Source organism: Equus przewalskii, chromosome 23 (genome assembly GCF_037783145.1).
Source record: "Equus przewalskii isolate Varuska chromosome 23, EquPr2, whole genome shotgun sequence".
Lineage (NCBI taxonomy): Eukaryota > Metazoa > Chordata > Mammalia > Perissodactyla > Equidae > Equus > Equus przewalskii.
In genome coordinates, this window is record NC_091853.1 from 22666111 (window position 1) to 22688306 (window position 22196).

At 43.7% G+C, this 22196-nt stretch overlaps 1 long non-coding RNA gene across 1 annotated transcript; it reads left to right on the forward strand.

The window, feature by feature from the left end:
• The first annotated feature begins 1002 nt into the window (after positions 1–1002).
• LOC139078905 (uncharacterized) lies at positions 1003–11927 on the forward strand. Its single transcript, XR_011532093.1, has 4 exons — positions 1003–1155; positions 8410–8752; positions 9539–9755; positions 11539–11927. It is a non-coding gene; the product is annotated as an uncharacterized lncRNA (long non-coding RNA).
• Positions 11928–22196: the final 10269 nt, after the last annotated feature.

The window sequence follows — 22196 nt, forward strand, 5'->3', positions numbered from 1 at the left end:
TTTGTTTGAACACTTTGTCAGGTAGATTGTTTATTTTTGTTTCGTTTAGTTCTTTTTCTGGGGTTTTGTCTTGTTCCCTTACTTGGAACATACTCCTTTGCTGCCTCATTTTGCCTCTTTCTCTGTGCTTATATCTGTGTATTAGGTGGGTCAGCTATGTCTCCTGATCTTGGAGAGGTGGCCTTAAGTAAGAGATGCCTTATGAGGCCTAGCAGTGTGCTTCCCTCTCATCATCAGTTCCAAATGTTCCAGGAGTGATCCCTGTGGGCTACATATGTCCTTCTGTTGTGGCAGGATTGCTCTTGCTTCAGATGCCTAGGGAGGCTAGGTTGTCCTCCTGGCTGGCTGGTTGTAATGCTCAGCTGTGTGTGGCTGCTGTGGACACTTCAGTCACTTTACTGGGTGTGGGTAGCCCCAGCACAGTTTGCTTCAAGGTCTAATAGAATAATCCTGTTGCAGGTTTTCTGCTAAGTGAGTAGGCCACCAGTGTGGCTGGTTGCTAGGCTCAGGGGCTTACAATTTCTGTAGGCCTCCAGGCTGCAAGGCTGTTGTCAGCTCTCTCAGGATTGCAGCTGAGCAGGGTTGGTCCCAGGTATGAGAGCACCCAAATGTTTCAGGCTTTGGAAGGTGGGGCCAATCCCCTATGTGGCTGTTTGAGAAGCACAGGTCTTCTGCAGCTGACAAGCCCCATTGCCCAGAGGGCCACACACAGTGTCAACACAGTCCTGCCCTGTGCATGCACCCCAACCCCCTGAAGCAGACCCAGATGCCCCACTGCAGAGGCCCTACACACTCCACCAACACCCCACACACTCCACTTGCTCCTCATGCATGCCCTGCCCCACAGAGGTGGGCCTACTTGCCTGGCTGCAGAGGATCCAGGCTCACAGCCTATGCAGGCCCACAAGTTTCCTGAGAACTTACTCTTGGGTGGGGCCAGCCCCAAGGGCAGGCTGCCTGCCTGGCTGAGCTGGATTAAATCTGTGCTCTATTGGGTGGGGCAGACTCGGGGCTAACTAGCCAGGGGAAGAACTCCAAAGGCTTCTGCCAGTGTTTGTGTCAGCACACCTGTACTAGGTCACAATAATGGCTGCTGCCAATGTCTCAGTCCCTGGAGAGGTCTCACTTCTCCGAGATGCACTCAGAGCCTATTAGGTGAGTACCTTTTCATCAAAGGACTGTGCACCTTTCTTTCTGGTGATTTTAGGTTGCTTTCTGAAACAGGTGAATTTGTGCATGGGCCCTTTAAGGGCTGGCTTTTTCCCCCTCATGTCCTATCGCTTTTCTGGGGATATTTCTTGTTGTTGTTAGTAGCCAGCAAAGACAGATATTATGATATTCGTCTTGGTTGTGCTGAGTCCAAAGGATGCTTATAGTGGTAATGCTCCTCTTCTCAGGTCCTCCACTCCTCCAGGGTAGGCTGTGTACCTTAGGATTTCTCCTGCCCAGCTGTGAAGTGCCATGGCTTGCGAAAGTGGCCTTTTTTCTCTCCAAAAAGGAATTTCTGCTTCTTCCATCTTAGTCAGGACTGTCTCTTGTTGTGGAGGTTCTTTTTATCCAGTTTTCAGTTCTCTCTCAGGGGTAATTGTTCTCAGAGTAGTTGTAACTTTGTTGTGTCTGTGAGAGGAGGTGAGTTCAGAGTCCACCTATGCCACTATCTTGACATTTTTCTTATTGTTGAGTTTTAAGCGTTTATTGCATATTTTGGATAAAAGTTCTTCATAAGATGTATCTTTTGCAAATATTTTCTCCCAGTCTGTGGCTTGTCTTATTCTCTTGACATTTTATTCACAGAATGGAAGTTTTTAATTTTGGTGAACTCCAGCTCATCAGTTCTTTCTTTCCTAAATCATACCTTTGGTGTTGTATCTAAAAAGTAATTGCCATACCAAGGTCATCTATGTTTTCTCTTATGTTATCTTCTAGGAGTTTGTTAGTTTTGTGTTTAACTTTTTTGTGTGTGTGTGAGGAAGATTGGCCCTGAGCTAACATCTGTTGCCAATCTTCTCCCCCCGTTTTTTTCTCCCCAAAGCCCCATTACATAGTTGTATATTCCAGTTGTAAGTCATTCCACCCACTCCATGTGGGATGCCTCCACAGCATGGCCTGATGAGGAGGTGTATAGGTCTGCATCCAGGATCCGAACCAGTGAACCCCTGGTTGCTGAAGTGGAGTGTGCGAACATAGCCACTTCACCATGGGGCTGGCCCCTGTGTTTAACTTTTAAGTCTATGATATTTTTGAAAGGGTACAAAGTCTGTGTCTAAATTAATTTTTTTTCACGTGTTGATTCAAGGTTGTTCCACATAATATCTTTATATATATACATTTAAATAAATTTTGGAAGACAAATATTGATAACATCCTGTAACCTCTCATGGCATGTAGATGGCTGCAGGGCAGTTTGAGAAATATTGATCTTCTAAATAAAGACCCTCCACAGCCTTCTCTCTCCCAACTCTGCAGACTTGGCTCTCAGAACTTTCTTTAGACATTCGGTCCTCCAATCAGACTGAGCTCTACCTTGTTTCCACCAAAATGGCCCCTGCTAAAAACCCTTCATCCTGGAAGTTCAGCTTTCACAATGGAAACTTCCCTGGCTGCAGCAATGTCTGTCTCCTCTGGGCTAACAGGATATTCTACTTATACCTCTGGTATAGCATTTTTCAAGTTGCATAGTAGTTGGTTCTTGATCTATTTTTCCTCTACCTTCTAGAATCTGTATTTTCTTTTTTACAACACCCCTTTTCAAGTTATGAGGCATATTTCTTCCCTTTTATTACCAACTGGGTAGGTGGGCCATAGACAGATCCATTCAGGTACAGTCTTGCCCTGCCTGGGAACCAGTTGATATCAGGATGGTCATTTGGCTCTCTGCAGATGTGTGCATTTTGGGTAAAACAAAAACATTTGTGGGGTACATGCAAAAGCACACATGGAGTCCCATGTACATACATCTAAATTTAAAAGTTATGCCTTGAGAGAATAAATTGTTAAATAAAATATGTTTTATTCTCCTACCTTGACAAATATACCTTCATAATGACCTGGAAAGGACAATTTCAAATGCAAAATTCTTTCTTTATTTTTTTTGAGGAAGATTAGCCCTGAGCTAACTGCTGCCAATCCTCCTCTTTTTGCTGAGGAAGACTGGCCATGAGCTAATATCCATCCCCATCTTCCTCTACTTTATATGTGGGACGCCTACCACAGCATGGCTTGACAAGCAGTGCACAGGTCCACACCTGGGATCCAAACTGGCGAACCCCAGGCCACCGAAGTGGAATGGGTGAACGTAACCACTGTGCCACTGGGCTGGCCCCAAATGCAGAATTCTTAAACTCCTTGGAGTTCTGTGCTGGAATGGGGTGGTGCAGGAAAGGATGACTCCCATTCCCCCCTTCATCCGTCTGTGCTTCGCTTCCTGCTCTTGGCTCTCTTTGAGGGGCCTCATGTGCAAGACTGTGGGTATTCCAGCCTGTGGTCCAACCTGTGTCCACATCTGCAAACAGCTGCCCTGAGGCCACCTTTCAGGCCCAGAGATCTCACACTGGCAGTGAGGTTGGCCTTGGGAGGATGTACCTCAGGAAATGTCACACCGGCCCTGGAGGAAGAATCAGGGAGAGCCATTTGTGCAGAGGATTCTGGTGTCCCAAATACCTGGAGCATGGTCTAGAAGGGGAGGTGGGCTCTGGGTGGCCAAATCTCCTTGGCCCTGAGGATTCTTCATCCAGTGAGGAGAGATGCAGCTGGAGGAAACACATTTCTCAGCCTTTAATATGCATGTGAATCACCTGGGATCTTATTTGGTGGGTCTGGGGGTGGGGCCTGAGATTTTGCATTTCTAACAAGCTCCCAGGTGATGCCAATGCTGCTTGTACGAGGATCATACTTTGAATAGTAAAGCTCTAAAGCATGGGTCCAAGGCAGAGGTCCCTCTTGCCTGGGCAGACTAATACTTTTAGCCAAAAAAGATATATTTGAGAATAATTTAATCACTCCCATGAATAAATTACCAATAGAACTTAGTACACATTCAAGTCACACAAAAATAATGTCTGTGTAATACAAACTTGAATGTGGCATCAATGCCCACACTTTGGGGGGTTCTTCAGTCTAGCATGATCAGGTAAGTGTTACAGTTTTCAGCCCTACCAGTTGGCATTTTCTTCCCCTTCTTGTACCCTGTGACCCCTTCCTGCATGTGGCTAACTTTGCGTCTCTCACTGACCAGTTATGGACATTTCTCTTAGGGATTTCTGTTCTTTCTGCAGACTCAAACACATTTTCTTATTCTTCCTCATCATTTACTTCACTCTTTTCTCCCATGTGCTTCTCCACACTCTCAGCACATTTCTTCTGGCAGTTTCTCCAGCAGACTTGCTGCTTTTCCAGGTTCTTTTGCCCTTTGCCCTCAGCCCTCAAGCCCACTTGGCGAGCCCATGCTGCTTCTCCTGCAGCTGCTGCCTCCTGTCCCCAAGCTCCTTGACACGATCCCCTTTCCTGATGCTGGAAAGCACCCTCCTCAAAGCCTGCCTTCTGGCGTGTGGAGGCAGTTTCCACCACTTCCATGTGGCAAGAGAAGATATTTATGCCTTTCGGAAACCTCATCGTTGGGGCAGGAAGTGACCAACTTCCTGGCAAAGAACTCCCAAGAACATCATTCCAAAGGGAAAAAAGAGAAAACATATCTCTGACGTACATGGGTGGTTTCCTCACTTTTAACTGGTCCTGCCCCAGCCCAGTGATATGCTAAAGGCTGAAGAGCTGCTGCTGGTGACAGAGGCCCACCCTGTGTGACCCTGTCAGGCTCAGGGCCTTGGATGTGGCAGGTGTTTAGCTGGCCTCCATTGAATCGAGTTGAATTTCCTGGGGCTAGAACCTTATTTCCTATTTACTCTCTGCTCCTGTTGATACTTTCACGGGGCACTGCCAAATAAAGTTAATGCATGAAGTTAATTTTTTGCTACAACTGAGGATTCAGCATATGTCAGAATGCTGAGTCAAGCAGATCACACCACAGGGAACAGAGAGAGAATGCAAACTTTCTTTAGAAAGAGGAATGGTACAACACGGAGCTGGAAATTTCCCCATGCCCTACACAGACACACACACACACACAAACCCACCAAAACCTGAAAACCAAAAAAATCTTCTGTGTTGACTGGAACACAAGAGATGTTTGTCTCAGGATTATGCAAGAGATGTTGGGGAGGCAATAAACAGGCTCTTCCTAAACAGTGACACAATGATGTAAAAGGAGAGAAAACTGGTGCTCTCTCTATGATTGTTGTAGATGCTATGAGGGTGTGTTATATCCTAGCAATGACTGCAGGGGAAATCACTGCTGACTTTGGTGTCATTTTGAATTATTACTATTACAATAATTTTTTTCAAACCTGCCACTCCAAATTCTAATAGTCAAAGGTGTGCCTCCAGCTCAAAAAGATTAGGAACCACCACGCTACTACCACACAAGACTCATCAGGACTAGTCTGAAGGGCAAGACTGAAATAGGAACATTGGTCTTCAGAGTATAATTCCCTGTTCCTGCTACAACCTTCTTGCCTGCTGGTGCTGGCTTCACCTCAACATGGAAAACTTACTGCTCAATAGTTCTTTCTCCCAGGGTTAGTGGTTCCAAGGTATTGTCCAGCTAATCTAATTAACTCATCCATGCTAACATGCAAATGGAAGTGGGGCCTTCCTTCCATTCAACGTGCATTTTCATGGTGGGCTCAGGTGACCCCACCTCTGTAGTGCCTGTGAGGGTAGAAGACTGACACTTGAGGAGACCTTGGCAGGGGAGCTATTTCTGCACAGCTGTGGTCTTGGGACCCTCTTGTTCCATCCCGGCACACTGGCTCTTCTCTATACACAAGTGGTGCTCATTGCTGTTATTTGCCTGATGGGCTGGTTGATTGACAGACTTTTCTGGGTAAAGGTCCAAGGGCGTTTTCCATAGCGGTGTCCTTTAGGATAGTGTTCAGGAAGTTTATCCTGGGGGAGTGTCTGGTGTAGCCATGATTCACACTGTAACTCCCTTTTCACATGAGAGCCTGCAGTGTGAGCCTAGCTGAAGCAGGTGGCTTTCCTTCACCCAAATCAGGAAATTGGGAGACGTATTATTCACCTGTACTGGTTGGACAGTTTAAGCTATTTGTTTTCTATGTATCCCATCTGTGCTTTCTTTCTTTTCTCCTCTTTGTCTTCTTTTGGATTTACTGAGCATTTTTTTATGATTTCATTTTATCTCTACTATTAGCTTACCAGCTGTATCTCTTAAAAATTTTTTTGTTTTGGTAGTTGCTCTCTATGGTTTACAACACACATCTTTAACTTATCACAGTTTACCTTCAAATAACTTTATAATTTTATATCACTTCATGTATAGTGAAACTTACACTTCCATTTCTTCCCTCCTATCTTTTGTGCTATATACAGTTTACTTCAACATATTCTATAAACCCCAAGATACACTGTAATTATTTTTGCATTAAGCAATTATATATTTGCATTAATCAATTTTATATATATATATTTTTTTTTTTTTTTGAGAAAGATTAGCCCTGAGCTAACATCTGCTGCCAATCCTCCTCTTTTTGCTGAGGAAGACTGGCCCTGAGCTAACATCCATGCCCATCTTCCTCTACTTTATATGTGGGACACCTACCACAGCATGGATTGCCAACTGGTGCCATGTCCGCACCCAGGATCAGAACCGGTGAACCCCGGGCCGCCAAAGCGGAACACGCACACTTAACTGCTTAACTTAATTGGCCAGCCCCCAATTATATTTTAAAGAGATTTAAAAGCAAGAAAATTTTCTTTTATTTTTACCCTGCGATTTACCATTTCTGCTATTTATCATATCTTTGTTCTTTTATGTAGATCCAAATTTTCATCACCTTCTGCCTGAAGAATTTCCTTTAACATTTCTTCTAGTGCAGGTCTACTGGCAACACATTCTTTTGGCTCTTCTTTGTCTGGAAAACAATATTTATTCTGCTTTTGTTTCTGAAAGATATTTTCATAGAGTATAGAATTCTAGGTTGACGGTTTTCATTTTCAGTACAGTAAAGATATTGCTCCACTCTCTCTAACTTGCAAAGATTCTGGGAAGAAAAATGCTATCATTCTTGTCTTTGTTCCTCTGTACATTGTCGTTTTCCTCTGACCATTTTCATCTTTGTCACTAGTTTTTAGCAATTTGATTATGATGTCCCTTGATGGGACTTTATGTTTGTTCTGTTTGGATTTTATTGAGCTTCTTGTATCTGTGAGTTTATAGTTTTCATCAATTTTGGGAAATTTTCAGCCATTATTTTTTCAAAATTTTTTTCTCTCTCTCCTGGGACTCAAATTACAGGTGTGTTCCACCCCTTGATATTGTCTCACAGGTAACTGAAGATCTTTTTTTTTTTTTAAGTCTTTTTTCTTTGGACAGTTTCTACTGCAATGTCTTCAATTCACTGGTCCTTTCTTCTGCATTATCTCATTTGCTCTTAATCCCATTCAAAGCATTTTTCATTTCAAATATTGCATTTTTCACCTCTAGAACTTTCATTTGGATCTTTCGTATCTTCCATTTCTTCCTTCATTGTGTTAAGGTTTTCCTCTGTCTCCCTAAGCATGTGAGGCACTTTTCTAATAGGTGTTTTAAAGTTCTTGTCTGCTAAATCCATCATCTCTGTCATTCCTGGGTCTGTTTCTATGGATTGATTTTTCTCTTGGTTGTGGATCGTATCTTCCCATCTTGATGCGTGCTTGGCAAGTTTTGCTTGGTTGCAGGATATTGTGAATTTTACCTTCTTGGGCACTGGATTTTGCTGTAGTTCTTTAAATGGTGCTCTACTTGTTCTGGCAGGCAGTTAAGTTGCCGACAGCAGTTTGATTCCTGTGAGGCTTGCTTTAAGCTTTGTTAGGGTGGTTCCTGAGCAACAGTGAGTCTCTGGGCTAATTTAGCCCCACTACTCTGACAATGCCCTTCTGAGGACTCTACCTGATGCTCTGTGTGTTATGAAGTCTTTCCACTCTGGCTAATGGGAACAGAATTCCATGAGCTCCAGGAATTTTGAGGGCTCTTGCTTTCCAGTGTTGTGTGTCTCCCCTGGTCCCTGCCCAGATTTATGTAGCTTTCTCTCACATGCACAGATCAGTACTCAGCCAAAGGCTCAATCTGCACATCTTTGGAGCTCGCTCTCTGGGCGGGTCCCTCCTCTCTAATATGCTGCCTCTCAAACTCCAGCCATCTTGGCTTCTCTGAACTCCTATCTCTCAATCCAGTGAGGCCACCAGGCTCTGTTTGAGTTCCCCTTCCCAATGCTGCAGCCTAGAAACCATCTCCAGATAGTCAGCTCAAGCAATCATAGGACTGACCTTATTTTTTTTTTTCCCCCTTTCTTTCAGGAACCACAAGCCTGTACTGACTATTGTCTAAGGTCTGAAACCATTGCCTCATAGTTTGTCCAGATTTTTAGTTGTTTAAGGTAAGAGAGTAAATCCTTGGAGTCTTTGTTAACTCCATCATGGCCAGAAACAGAAGTTCTCTTAATGCATATTTAAATATATAATATATGACATTTTACATCATGATGTCTTCACTTAGCAGATTTTTGTCATTTTTTCATTTTATTTCATGATTTTGGTAAACATCATTTTAAACTGGGAGTCCATTAATTCACTTATCGAACAGCCATCAACTGAGTAACTCCTATGCTCCAGGCTCTGGATAAAGCAGTGGACAAAACAGGTAAGATCGCCACTCCCTGGGTGCTTTTACTCTAAGGGGAGGGAAGACAGGCCAAAGACAAGAAATAAATGAGCAAAACACAGAGTAATAAGAGCTGTACAAGACGGCAATATGTTGGAGAGTGACAAGGGTAGCTACTGAAGATGGTGTTTAGGGAAGTCCTCTCTGAGGGAAGATATGAGATCTAAGTCCTGAAGGAGTTTAGGAGCAGCCATGTGCAGGAGTGTTCTGGGCAGAAAGAACATGAGGGCAAGAGCCCTGGGAAAGTGGCAAGCCTGGCGTGTGGGAGGCACAGAGGGGAGACCAGTTTGATTAGAGGATAACGAGCAAGTGGGGAAAGTGGTTCCAGATAAAATCAGGCAGGTAGTCAGGGGCCAAGCCTTTGTGGGACAAAGAACGCCATGCGAGTGCATAATTTATTTACTTAATTATACCATTACATAATTGACTTATTCTTGCCCTGTTGAAACTTCAAGTTTTTGCTTTTTTTTGAGGAAGATTAGCCCTGAGCTAACATCTGCCACCAATCCTCCTCTTTTTGCTGAGGAAGACTAGCTCCATGCCCACCTTCCTCTACTTTATATGTGGGATGCCTGCCACAGCATGGCTTGACAAGTGGTGCATAGGTCTGCACCGGGGATCTGAACCGGTGAACCCCAGGCCACCAAAGTGGAATGTGTGTGCTTAACTGCTGTGCCACTGGGCTGGCCCCAGGTTTGTGCATTTTAAAATGTTTTATCATAAATGACACACCAATAAACATCTTTGTTTGTTTTCTATACTTAGAAGTATTTCAATATGGCAGAATTCCAGGACTGGGATTAAAGTGTCAGACGGTATGTAGCAGAGGCCGTTGGACCCCTGGGATTCCTTTTACAGTCAGGGGCGTCCTTCCACCAGCTGCTGTGGGGGCTGCTGACGACTCACACCTTGGATGACAGGAGCCTCCTCCCCAGATGCCTGAGAACAACACTCTCCACAGCCTACAGCTAGTGACTGGCTGGTATGGGGATATAAAAACACCCACCTCCTTGACAAACTCTGCGGTGCCATTTATACTCCCCAGAGCTCCCAGAAGGACCAGGTTGAGGCCACATTTCTCCTGAGGCCACATTCCTGTTTAGCTTCTTCTCTTTCATTATCCTGTTCCCCTCCCTCCCTTTCAAGTTTCTTCTAGAGCACTTCTCATAAACATCACCTGCACAAGAATCCCCACATCAAGATTTCCCACTAGGGAACCTGACCTAAGACAGGATATGAAACTTTTGAAGATTCCTGACTTACTAAATTCTTATTAAGAATTCTATCTTTGGAAACATTATGTTCACTGAAGACAATCTGCCATTTACTTAGTTACCATGAAGAACAGGAAGCACTTGCAGGTGGCTGATGGGTAGTTGAAGGATAACTAAAGGTCGTGAGTTGAAGGACTAATTGTAGTGGAATGAAGCTACATGTAGAATGAGGATTAAGATTCCATTGGATTTGGACAGGTTAGGAGTATGTTTGTGAAGACTTAGGAATAGCCAGACTTAACCTCAAATGAGAGTAGGCCATGTGGAAACATCCAGGTGAACTTGTTGCTCCTTTTTCTCAGCAACACTGAGAGCCTGCAAGTTACCTCACTGGTCCCAGAGCACATATTCCATTTTCCTCTAAAGGAGTCTGCCAGTTGATCCCAGAGGCCCTGTGGCTTTAAGATAGGAGGACAAGAGAACAGAAACACTAAAGCCAGGGGTGGGAGCAATGGTCAAAAGAAAGAAAGGGACAAATTGAGAGTTGGGAACGAGAGTTCAGACCAGGGGAGGAAAACTCAGGATATCCTGACAACCTGACACTTCAATCATGATTCTTCTTTTCTTTCCTCAATGGAGAAGAAGGTAGTTCTCCGAGAAAGCTGAAGACGAGCAGTAGCTATTACACACACACATACACCGTCCCCCCACCACCAATTAGTCTTCCCCAATGCCCCATCTCCCCACCATCTCCCTATCCATTGAAGAAAGGATCTTAGATAAGGGAAGTACCCTCTTACTGAGAGTCTGGGCAGATTCCAACCTGGCTTCCAAAGTAGATGGTAGTTCTACGGCCAAGCATTTGTGAAGAGGCTGAGATCTAGAATCATTAACAAATTCAACCAAATGTGAGGAAAACGAGAAAAGACTACGTGCAGGAAGGCAGTTAGTCTTACTCTGGATTCTTGTGCTATGTCTCCCTATGTCAGAATGAGAATAGCAATGATTAAGTACACACCTGAATATACCCCTTATGTACTCAACATGGTCCTTCAAACTCTAAGGTGGCATGTCCATTGAGTTGACTTTCCAGGACTGTGGATGGGTCTCACTGAGCCAGTCACGGTTATAGTAATAACTAAAATTTGCACAGGACTTTACAGCTTCCAAAATACTCTCCAAAATATTGTTATTTAGCTGCCATTCATCCGTAAACTAGTTACTCATTATTGTTGTTGTTTTAATTTTTTCAGGTGAGTACACTGAGAGTCAGAGCAATTAAATAACTTGCCCAAGATCCCATAGCCAAGAAGAGGCAATCCTTTTCTTCTGAGTCTGAATCCTGTACAGTTCTCACCCTATCCACCTGCCTTGTTCCCTTCTCTGCTTACTGGAGTCTTGCGTCCTCATGTTCAGGGCTAACAGTTCTAGGATTCTGGAAAGGGCAAGAGGGAGTTGGCCATCTATGGGCTGCTGAAAGCCTACTCTCTCAAGGGGACCTTCCCATATTTGCTGGAAGAGGAGAATTTATCCTACTCTTTTTTATTTTAGGGTACAGCTCCCAACTTCCTGGACATAAGAAGTACTTCTTTCTCTGCCTGATTTGCTCCTCTGTTGCTCCCAAGATGGCGGACCTCTCCATAGCAATGGGAAGACAGCAAGATGTATGAACCTACCCCTGGAAGCAAAAGCACTGACCTCACGTAATTCCCTGGACATGTAAGAAGTGAGTGGGGGTATCTCTGGCCACTGTGAATGTTGAGCATATTGTTTTATAACCCTGCCCCACAGGCTCTCCTTTTCTCTCCCACATCCAGACCTAACTAATCTGCGATGATAGAACGCCATTTCTTTCTCTCATTACCATTAATTAAGTGCCATTAGGAAGGCAAATACTCTGCCTAAAACAAATAAATCACTTAACACTTTCCAGAGACAAATTTAAATTATTTCAATTATTTTTAGATAATCTGTCCCTTTAGATTCTCCAAACCATTACTGTGTTCCCTAGTAGGAATAATTGAGAACTGACACAAAAAGAAACTCAAGGGAAGCTCAAAGTCCTGGGGCTATAGCTGACTTGCAGAGCAAAGCCTTGCTGTGGAAGGAAGTCTACAGTGATAGCATTTGGGAGAGTTTGTCATTCCGAGGAATACAGTGGTAGTAATTTCAGCATTTGTCAGCTCTGACTCATAGTGAAGCATGCTGCACTGTGGGTTTAGACCAAGCTCTGGATTGGACGGCTTCCCAAGGCAGAGTCACCCAACAGGCCTGGGAAGCTCATTAATCCTCTTCAGGGCGTGATTACTGTAGCCAAATCAAGCCATCCGTGAGCACAAATGCCCTGTTGAGACTCCCGGGCTGGGATGTCGGGGGCAAGACTGGTCCAGAAATGGGTATAGAAGAGCCTCTAGACTAGAGGCCCCCCTCCCCTGCTCAAAGGAGCAAAGGCAGCTCAGTTCAGAGAGGGAAGGGCTGGGGCTGTGATGGTGGCAGAAGGGCGGAGACCAGAGGAGGATGAGTGGCTTCCCCTCCCCCCGAGAGTAGTCATGCCTGTCATTCCTTGGCGTGACAGAGGCAAGCTAAACAGCCATGCCCGTGCCTGCAGGTCTGTTGGCCAACCCAAGAGGTCCTTTGGGGGTGAAGAGAGCTAGAAGATTCTGCTTCTCTGGTCAGAAACATTGAGCACTGACTTTGGAGAGCCCTGCCTCAGTTTTGGAGACAACCAGGCAGAGAGAAAAGGAAAAAGAAGAGGTGGTTGCCCTAGGAACTGCTGGGGTAACAAGGCAGAGTTCTGGGTCAGATACCAATGCTCTGAGAGGTATTTAGGAACAGGCTGTGGAAGTGCTTTGTGAACTAGAGTCCCCCTATTCCGAACATTCTATGCTTCCAGTTTCTTGGAGGAGACTGGATAAATATACATTGAAAATACACAAATGCTAAGCAACAGGAAATATAATGATGGCGTCAAGCCTCGGCCTTCTGCCTTGAGCATAGTCTTCATAGATTGTCACCCTTAGCCAGGCCCCAGACCACTGACAGTAGGGCTGAAGACTGGCCACAGCGGACAGAGGGTGTACATGGGGATTCTAGCCGAAATTTCAGAGAGCTGCTTATAGAGCAGACTGGAAGGAGAGAACTGTATAAAAAGGACTCTTTTTTTCTAACTTGAGGCTGAAAAATCTCCTCTTCTCTCTTGGGGAGAGAGACTCTGCTATTGTTTCGGTTAAGACATGAGCTTCCTGAAGACTGAGAAGATGATTCAGGTACCTGCCCTGGAAAGGTGGCTGGTGGTGAGAGGGGTAGGTGCAGAGGATTCAGGGCTGATGTGGGATTCACTGCCTCGTCTGCAGTGATTTAGGCAGCCCAGGACCCTGCCTTCTGTGGGCCAAAATCTTGAGATAGGTTTCCCCTTGCAAACACGCAGGCAGTTGCCATGTGGATTATCTGAGATGCTTCTGTGTCTGCCCTGTAAATGTTTCAAGGGAAAATCATTTAGAGGTTATGGTAGGAAAGGAGAGAGACATGATGTCCAAAAGCTAAGCAGATTCAGGCAGGGCCAGGAAGGTTTTCTAGAAAAGAGGATTTCAAATCTGCTTGACTGAGGAAGGGGAGCTATCTCTGTCTCACGCACGATCTGCAGATGCATCTCCGTGTAGCTCACCTCGTCTGCAGTGGTGGTACAGCTTTTAAACATTCAAATTGGTCACATCTCCTTGGGTGGATTGGAGCAAACTGAGGGAGTTTACTGAGCTCCTGCTGCTTGAGGAGGCTGTGTAGTGTGTTGGAAAGCACCTGGGTTCTGGTGCCAGAAAGAGTTGGGTTCAAGTCCTGCCTGGGCCACTTATCAGTCGTGTCTCAAATAAGTCGCTTGACCTCCCTGATTCCCCAGGGTCCTTAACTATAAAATGAGGATAATTACTCTACAGAGTTGGAGTGAGAATTAAATGTGACAATATACAGCACTGGGCCAAAAGCAGTTCCAGTTATTTCACTTCTGTGCATGTTAAAGCAGTCGGAGGGCAGGACCTGAGATGGAGATGGATTAAGGAGTTGGATGAACAGACATGCCCAACTTGGGGCCTTAACTATGCCTTTCTCTAATGAAGTGCCATCTGGAGGAGAACCCACCTGACCCAGGCTGCCCATTCCAGATAGTAGCCCCTCACTCCAGAGACGCCTCCACATAGAACCTGTGACAGGCCCAGGACACACGAGCCATGTGGCCCATGCCTCATCATTGCCTTTGGCAAACAGGGTCTCCCATAGGAACTCTCACTAAGCCCAGGCTCTGTAGCTGTGCCTGGACAACTCAACACAATCTTAGCATTAAGGCCCAGGGGTGGTGCCGTGGCCCTCTCTGTGGTGTGTCTCCTTGGCCTTAACCATATGGGCTGAGAAATGAAAAGTAATTTCAAAAGGGGAAATATTAGTTAAGATCATGTGAACAAACTTCCAGTAGATAAGCTTTTATTTTTCTTCTCATTTTTCAGCGCTATTTGTGTGTCATGTATGAGAATATGTCTGTCAAGGCTTCAATGTGCCAAATAAGAAAGAGGAATCCGAAGTCCTGGGTTACAGCTCCAGCTCTTATTAACCATGAGAGACTTTGGGCAAATCCTTTAATCTTGTTGAGCTTCACTGATCTCATCTGTAAAATGGGGAGACTAGTGCCTCTCTTAAAGGGCTGTGGCTAAGATCAAATAAAATAATGAATGGAAAAGCTGTTAATGAACTAGGGGTAAAAGTGATACAAATGGCAGCTAGTTTTTGCATGTCAAATGTTCACTGATCATCTGCTTGAAGCATCTATAATTATTGGGTTGACTTCATAGGCTATCTAATGATATCTTGGCAGACACTTGAGCCTGCTCCTTCTCTGCTCATTCAATCTTTACCTCAGTCTCAGCCCTCCATCGGGTCAAAGGAACTGAGACACTGTTGACCCCATTGTGCCTGGGGCAGGTCAGATGTTCCTGGATGGTTATTAAGGATCTTAGGGACAGAAGTGATGATTAGAATCTGCTGGTGTGAGTGTGAGGAGCCTTTCTCTGCTTGCCTTGCAAACCCTCTCAAGGCTCAGGGTGCTCCAACCTTTTCTTCAATAAGGGTAACAAAATAAAAGAAGAGAAGAGAAGAGAAAAGATTCACGGGACACTGGGAATGGGATGCTGACTGCCATGGCCTCCAGGTTGCCCCACCCACAAACCTTCTATAAAACACTTGACTGCGACAAAAGAGAAGTGATCTTCTCTCTCTTAGCTTTTCTTCCTCATGCACTTCCCTCTCAAACACTCCAAAGTTTATAGGCAGCTGGCCCTGTGGTCGGGTGGGAAATTTCCGTGTGCTCCGTGCGCTCTGCTTCCATGGCCTGGGTTCACAGGTTTGGATCCTGAGCACAGACCTACTCCACTCATCAGCCATGCTGTGGAGGTGTCCCACATACAAAGTAGAGGAAGACTGGCAACGGATGTTAGCTCAGGGCAAATCTTCCTCACAAAAATACCGAAAAACAAAAGAAGTTTGCAGAGAACAAGGCTATAGCTATCTAGCTTGAAAACCAAAGAGTGGAAGCAATTTCCAACCATTCTGCATGTGAGTTTACTGTTACTTGCTCATCTTGCTTTGAGCATAGACTACCCTGTCCTATCAATTTTCTTTCATTAAAAAAGTAAAACTATTTTCTAGCTATAAAATAATATATACTTGTAGAAAATTTAGAAAATAAAGGAAATGATAAGAAAGAAAAAAAGAATTATCCATAATTCCACTACTGCTAACATCTTGGGTATATTTCCTTTCAGTGTTTTTATAGCCACAAAATGTGGGTGATGTGTATACAGTTTTGTGTATTTTTCTTCTTAATGATATGACACGGAAGATTTCCTGTAATGCTAAAATTTTCAGGAAAACATGGATTTTAATGGCCACAATGTCCATTGTACAGATGAATCCTGAGTTATTTCACTGATTCCCTATTGTTCAATACTTAGGTGATTTTTATTTTTTTCCATTAAAAATAACACTCCTCTTAATATCCTTGTACATAAGTTTCCATGTCTCTGATTATTTCCTTAAGATTTATTGTTCTTAGTGCCATTGAATCAATTCTGACTCCTAGCAACGCTGTGTACAGTAGAGCGGAACCCTGCCTGGTCTTTTTACGCATCCTCTCACCTTCTGGCACTATATCAGACAATGTTCCGCTGTTATTCATAGGGTTTTCCTGGCCAATGTTTCAGAAGTGGGTGGCCAGGTCCTTCTTCCTTGTCTGGAAGCTCTGCTGAAACCTGTCCACCATGGATGTCCCTGCTGGTATTTGAAATACTGGTGGTGTAGCTTTCAGTGTCACAGCAACATGCAGCTGCCACAGCATGACAACCGACAGACCAACCGACAGGTGGTGTGGTTCCCTGACTGGGGAAACAAACCTGGGCTACAGAGGTGAGAGGGCCAAATCTTAACCACTAGACCACCAGGGCTGGCTTTGCTTAACATAAATTACCAGAAACAGAACTACCGGGTCAAAAGAGTAGGAACATTTCTGAAAATCTTGACATAAGGTGCCAAATTGCCCTCAAGAAAATAAGTACCAATTTACCCTTCCACTAATAGTGTATAATTGTACTCATTTCACCACATGCCCACCAAGGCTTCAAATTATCTCAACTTTAATCTTCGCTATTGTAATAAGTGAAAACTGGTTTGCTTTATTTTTCTGCAGTTCTCTTGTCCTGTCATTCCAGCCAGGGTACTCATTTGCTTGTTTGCTGCCTGTTTGTTGTGTAAGCCCTGCCCACTTCCAAACAAAATCAGAAGTGTTCCAACTAGATAATGAGCCCTGAAAGCCAGTAATTTTCCCTCTTTGTGGCTTCTGTGACCGGCACAGTGTGCCTCACATATGTGATACTGATACATGTTTGGAGGTTATTTTTGAACCACACAGAGATGTTCAGTAACAGAATAAGGTATTCTCTCCTCTGCTGATGTCTGTGGCTCTATTATGTTCCCTTTGCCCAATTCTCATTGCTCCTAAATTTAATCTTAAATGCATATAATTAGTTAGTAGTTTTGGGGGAGAAAAAACAAACAAAAAACTCCGTCTCCTCAATTGGATTATCAGTCACTTGAGAGGAGGGGATGTGCCCTTTATTTCTCTTAGAAAAGATGAATACAGCACTGAGCATATGTGGACATTCCATTTTTCATTCGATAATTCACTCATTTAACAAGCGTTATTGGGCACCCATTATATGTTAGGCGCTGCACTCCATGCTGAAGAAACTAGTTCACAGTCTGATAGAAGGAGTCGGGTATTGGGGCATACGGGATGTTACAAGAGCATTAAGAAGGGACCTCAAGCCCAGACTGGGGCAATCAAGGAGAGCTTCTTGAAGGAGACAGTAGCTGACAGGAGTTAGCCAATAAATAATATAGCTGAGGGGTTGGGTGTTTCAGGAAATGCTGGAGATGAGGCTGGGGAGTTGGGCAGAGGCTATTACTTATACAATGAGAATGAAAGCAACCAGTTTAGGGCTTTACCAGGCTGTGTGTAGGGGCAATCCCACTAGCATCAATACCCAGCCCTCACAAGCTCTGCATCCCACCAGCTTGACTAAAGGAAGTCAAGACCCTTGCAAGAAATCAGTTATTTTAAGGGTCTTTTCCATCAAGTATAAGAGGACTCTCTGGAGAGAAAGTCCATGTTTCGATGAAACAAACTAGGTTATCACGTGCTACCACATCTATCCAGGCTGGAATTCTGCAGTTCCAAGTCTTAACGCTTCAACAAGGGTGCCAACACAAGGCTGGAACATTTTTCCTGTCATTGGCAAATAATACCCAGCAGTCTATTGAGCTTCATAATGTTGAAATTGGAGCATCATTGCTGCACCTGAAGACCAGGATTATTGCCACAGCTCTAGCAAAGTGGGACGGAAAAAGCTCTTACTGGGTACAGTTCAAATAAGGGTGCTACAGCAAGGCTGCTTGACTCCACAGTAACAGCTCTTTAAACTTCCACACAAGCCCCCTTTCTTCCAGGAGCCACACATGCTGCCAGAGCGGCTAGGTGAGACAAGTTCCAGTGTTAGCTTCCACAGTGAACCCAGAACACCATTCCCCTTGGGCTCTCTGGCCCAAATGCTGGATTTGATTCAAGAGGCCAGTTGCCTTCTTCTGTGTGATGATTTAGTTCCCAGGGCCTCCCCTACTTGTAATCATGCCTCCCTCAGGCCCACCCCAGTCCGTCAGATGACTGAAATCCCACCAGAAACAAGGCTCAGACTCTTTCTCAGAGGCTGTACTGTTCAACTTCTGTGTAAATCAATGGATGTAAAAGGATATATGGAGAGAAGGTGGTTGCCTAACCATTCTTATCAAAGGCATTTGAACCCCATTTCCTGCCCAGACAACACTCCTGGCTTTGTTAAAGTACTTAGATTTTATTCTGGAGGCAAAGAGGATTCAATAAAGTTTTTATATAGCTTATTAGTATACTAATTAAGGATTAATATCCATAATATACAAAGAGCTCTCAGAAACTGATTAGAAAAGACAACCTAGTAGAAATGGGTAAATGACGTGAATAAGCAACTCATAGGAGAAAAAGTCCGAGTGTCCAGTAAATATATGTAAAAGATGCTAATGAAAATAAAAATTAATGTAATATTACTTTATATCATTCAGACTGGTAAAAATTAGGAATGATAACACCTACTAGTGGTGAAAATGAAGAGGAAACAAATACTCATACATTCCTGGATGAAATGTGGATTGCTACAAACTTTTTGGCAATCAGGCAAAGACTGCAAAATTTTAATACATAGCCCTTCAACTCAGTAATCGCATGGCTGAGAATCTAGCCTATAGAAATAAAAGCACCAGCACAGAGGATGCATGTGCAAAGGTGTTTATTGCTGCATTGTTTGTGGTTGGCAGAAGACTGAAAACAAAGTGAATGCCCAGCATTAGAGGAACGATTGAATAAATCACAGTGTGCATGTACCATAAGGAATTATGCAGCCATTTAAAGGTATAAGTTGATCTATAGTAACTGACTTGGAGGGATTTCCTTGAAGTGTGATTAACTGAGAAAAGCCATATGCAAAGGTGTATATGTACTCTGATCCAATTTTCAGAAAATGAAGACATCTAATAGCAAAACAACAACTCTAAAACCTTTTATGTGCTTCTGTGTGTGTGTGCATATTTTTCCCATCGCGTCTTGCAGATAGAAGTGGCCAATGAAATGTAAGTGGAAGTTCTGGATGAAGTGTTTGGTGAAGGTTTTTTTGCTCCTGGTCTTCCCTTTTTCTTATCTGAAATAAGGATGTGACAGCTGGCACTTTTACAGTCATTTTATGGCTTTGAAGATATGACAGTGTGAAAGATTGCAAGGCAGACAGTTTGAAAGAACCTGGTTCCCTGATCACTTTGTGGAGCCCTGGACTTAGCACATACAAGAACCAACCCTCAAGGGATTAAACTTCTGTAGTTGGGTCACTATTATGAGTAGCCAAACACAATATATGATTATATGAGCATGAGGAAAAGGTATGAACGTATACACACCAAGTTCTTAGCATTGGTTACCTGGGGTGAAGGTGGGGGTGCAGGGAGTAGAGAAAGAGAGAGAAGGAAAGTACAGAAAAAAAGGATTTAATAAAAGGTGCCCTTTATTGAAGACAAAACAGCATTATATTATCCCTTTCGTTTACAATTATATATTCACTCTTTCTGGGCCCTTTTTGGTCCTACTCAAAATTATTCCTCCCTTAGGGCCATCCTGTGGCATCTGAATTCCAATGAAGGACAAAGTTCAGATAATTTTCTCATATGATTGATGGACATAAAAAGGTGCCCAAAAGGATGATCATCAAAAAGTTGATGGAGGAATGGGGGTATTTCAGGGTCATGGGATGTCAGGTGGTCATTTCTCTCTTCCTTCAATTTGTATGATAGTTTTAATTTTTATATTGATCTTGTATTATTTGCATAATCAGAAAAGAACAACAAAGCTATTTTCACTGTGAACAGCAAAAACAACAAAAGATTGGAGTGAGGCAAGACTGGAAACAAAATCAACAAGGAGAGTATTTTACTAATCCAGGTAAGAACGATGTGGGATGAACGCAGGTGACAACAATGGAGATGGAGAGATGTCAAAAGATTTAAGAAATAATGAGGTAGAATCAATAGGATGTAGTGATTAATTGGAAGAGTGGGGGAAGGCAAGGTTTCCAGCTTAAACAAGTGGATGGAGACATTTGCCATTTCCTGAGATGAGAAACAGGAGGAAAAGCAACTGTTGAGGCCATGGAGCATCTTCAAAATATTGATCCTATGCCCGACTCCAAATAAGAACAACGAGGCATGTGTTGCAGGTGATTCTAAGGCACAGAGGTGTCTGAGAAACACTGGTGAAGACCCCAAGATGGGACCAGAGGACTAGGAACTGTGAGACTAGGAAAACATGGTCAGAGGAGGAGGAGGAAAGCAAAGGAGGATATGTCCTGGAAATCAACAGAAGAGGAAGTTTCCGATGATTAGCACTGTGCTTGGTGCATAATTGGTGCTCAATAAATATTTATTAACTAAACAACAGAAGGAAGGGACAGTGGTGTCAAACATTGTCAAGGAGTCAAGAAAGATAAGGGCTGTAAATTATCCATTGGATTTAGCATCGAAGAGGTTACCTTGAAATCCTGTGGGGTCAGTTTGCGTTGTTGAGCCGTGAGGCATGAGAGTAAAAGTGCAATGAGTTGATGAGTGAATGAAAGATGACAAACTATCACATCATAAATCTGGGTTATGCCTGGGAAATCATATTTCTAAAACATATTTTGTGATATTGAAAAATGCTCGCTCTACCTATAATATATATAATTCTGATTCCGGTATAAACTAGAGGCATAAAGAGCTGATTTAAGAGTGTATGCTCTGGAGCCAGACTGCTTGGGGCTGAATCTAGACTCTGACACTGAGTCGATGTGCAACTATGGGTAAGTGCCTCACTAGGTAATGGTGAGCCTGGCACACAGAATGCAATCAGTAAAGAGTCAGCTATTAAATATTAGATATATACACATGGAAACCCAAAAATGAGTGGCAAAATTATATAGTAGTTTACTGTATAGTTTTGTGCAAATGTTCTGTAATGAACGTGTACTACTTTTATAATTAGAGAAAGATGTAAAATGATATTTAACAACAACAAAAAAGCTTTGCTGTTAAAGGAAAGATAAAGAAAAGGGATTAACTAAAGGGTATATGGTTGATGTTTCATATGTTCATGATAGGACAGACATTTGCCTGTTCCTGGCTTTCGGAAAAGAGCCTGAAAGGAGTTGAGGGTGACAGCTGTGGCAGCAATGTTTCTGAGGGCGAGAAGGGAAGGGAGCATGAGTGTGATTTGAGGAATCGGCCTTGGACAGGACGTCTTCCTGCGATAGGATTGGAAAGAATTTGTGAGTAGGTATGCCATAATTTGTAGGTGCAGAGACAGGAAGTTGAGGAAGTTAATGACTGATAGTCTTGATGTCTACTACAGATGCCAGCAAGGCTGTCTTCTGAGAGGGGGAGATTTAGAATAGCCACCAGAGGGAATGAAGGAGGAAACTGACACACAGAGACATTGCCAAGTGGCACCCAGCCTCTGGCTCTGGATGGAGACGTGACTCTGCCACAGCCCTGACCTATGTCACCTCCAGAGGAGCAGATGTATCCACTGTTCTGTCACACAGCTCTGGCATGCTTGTGGCTTGCTCTGGATCCTTGATTGAGTTGCTTCCCACGTGAATTCCACTCCTTCTCCTTCTTACTTACAGAAATCCTACTCAGTCTGCAAGGCCCAGCTCAGGTTTGCTTATTCACTTATTCAGATATTCGCTCATCCAATTTCCAGTTGGTCTCTCAGAACCCCATGGCTTCTGGGTTCTAGAACTTGCAAAAGCTCCATCTATGGTCTTTTCTCATTGATAACTGTGCTATCTGATCATGAGAGAGTCACTTCAGGACAGGGGCTTGCCTTGAAGTCTGACTTCCTGATGATTTTTGATTGGGGGCCAGTATTATATTCAGTCTGTGTATGAACGTACATGTGCTTCCTTTACTTCTGCTATTAGGGATTTCATTTACTGGAGGGGAAGCACCTGTAATCCCTGTTTGGAAAAATGTCTGCTTAATGGCAATTCTCCCGGATGTGACCC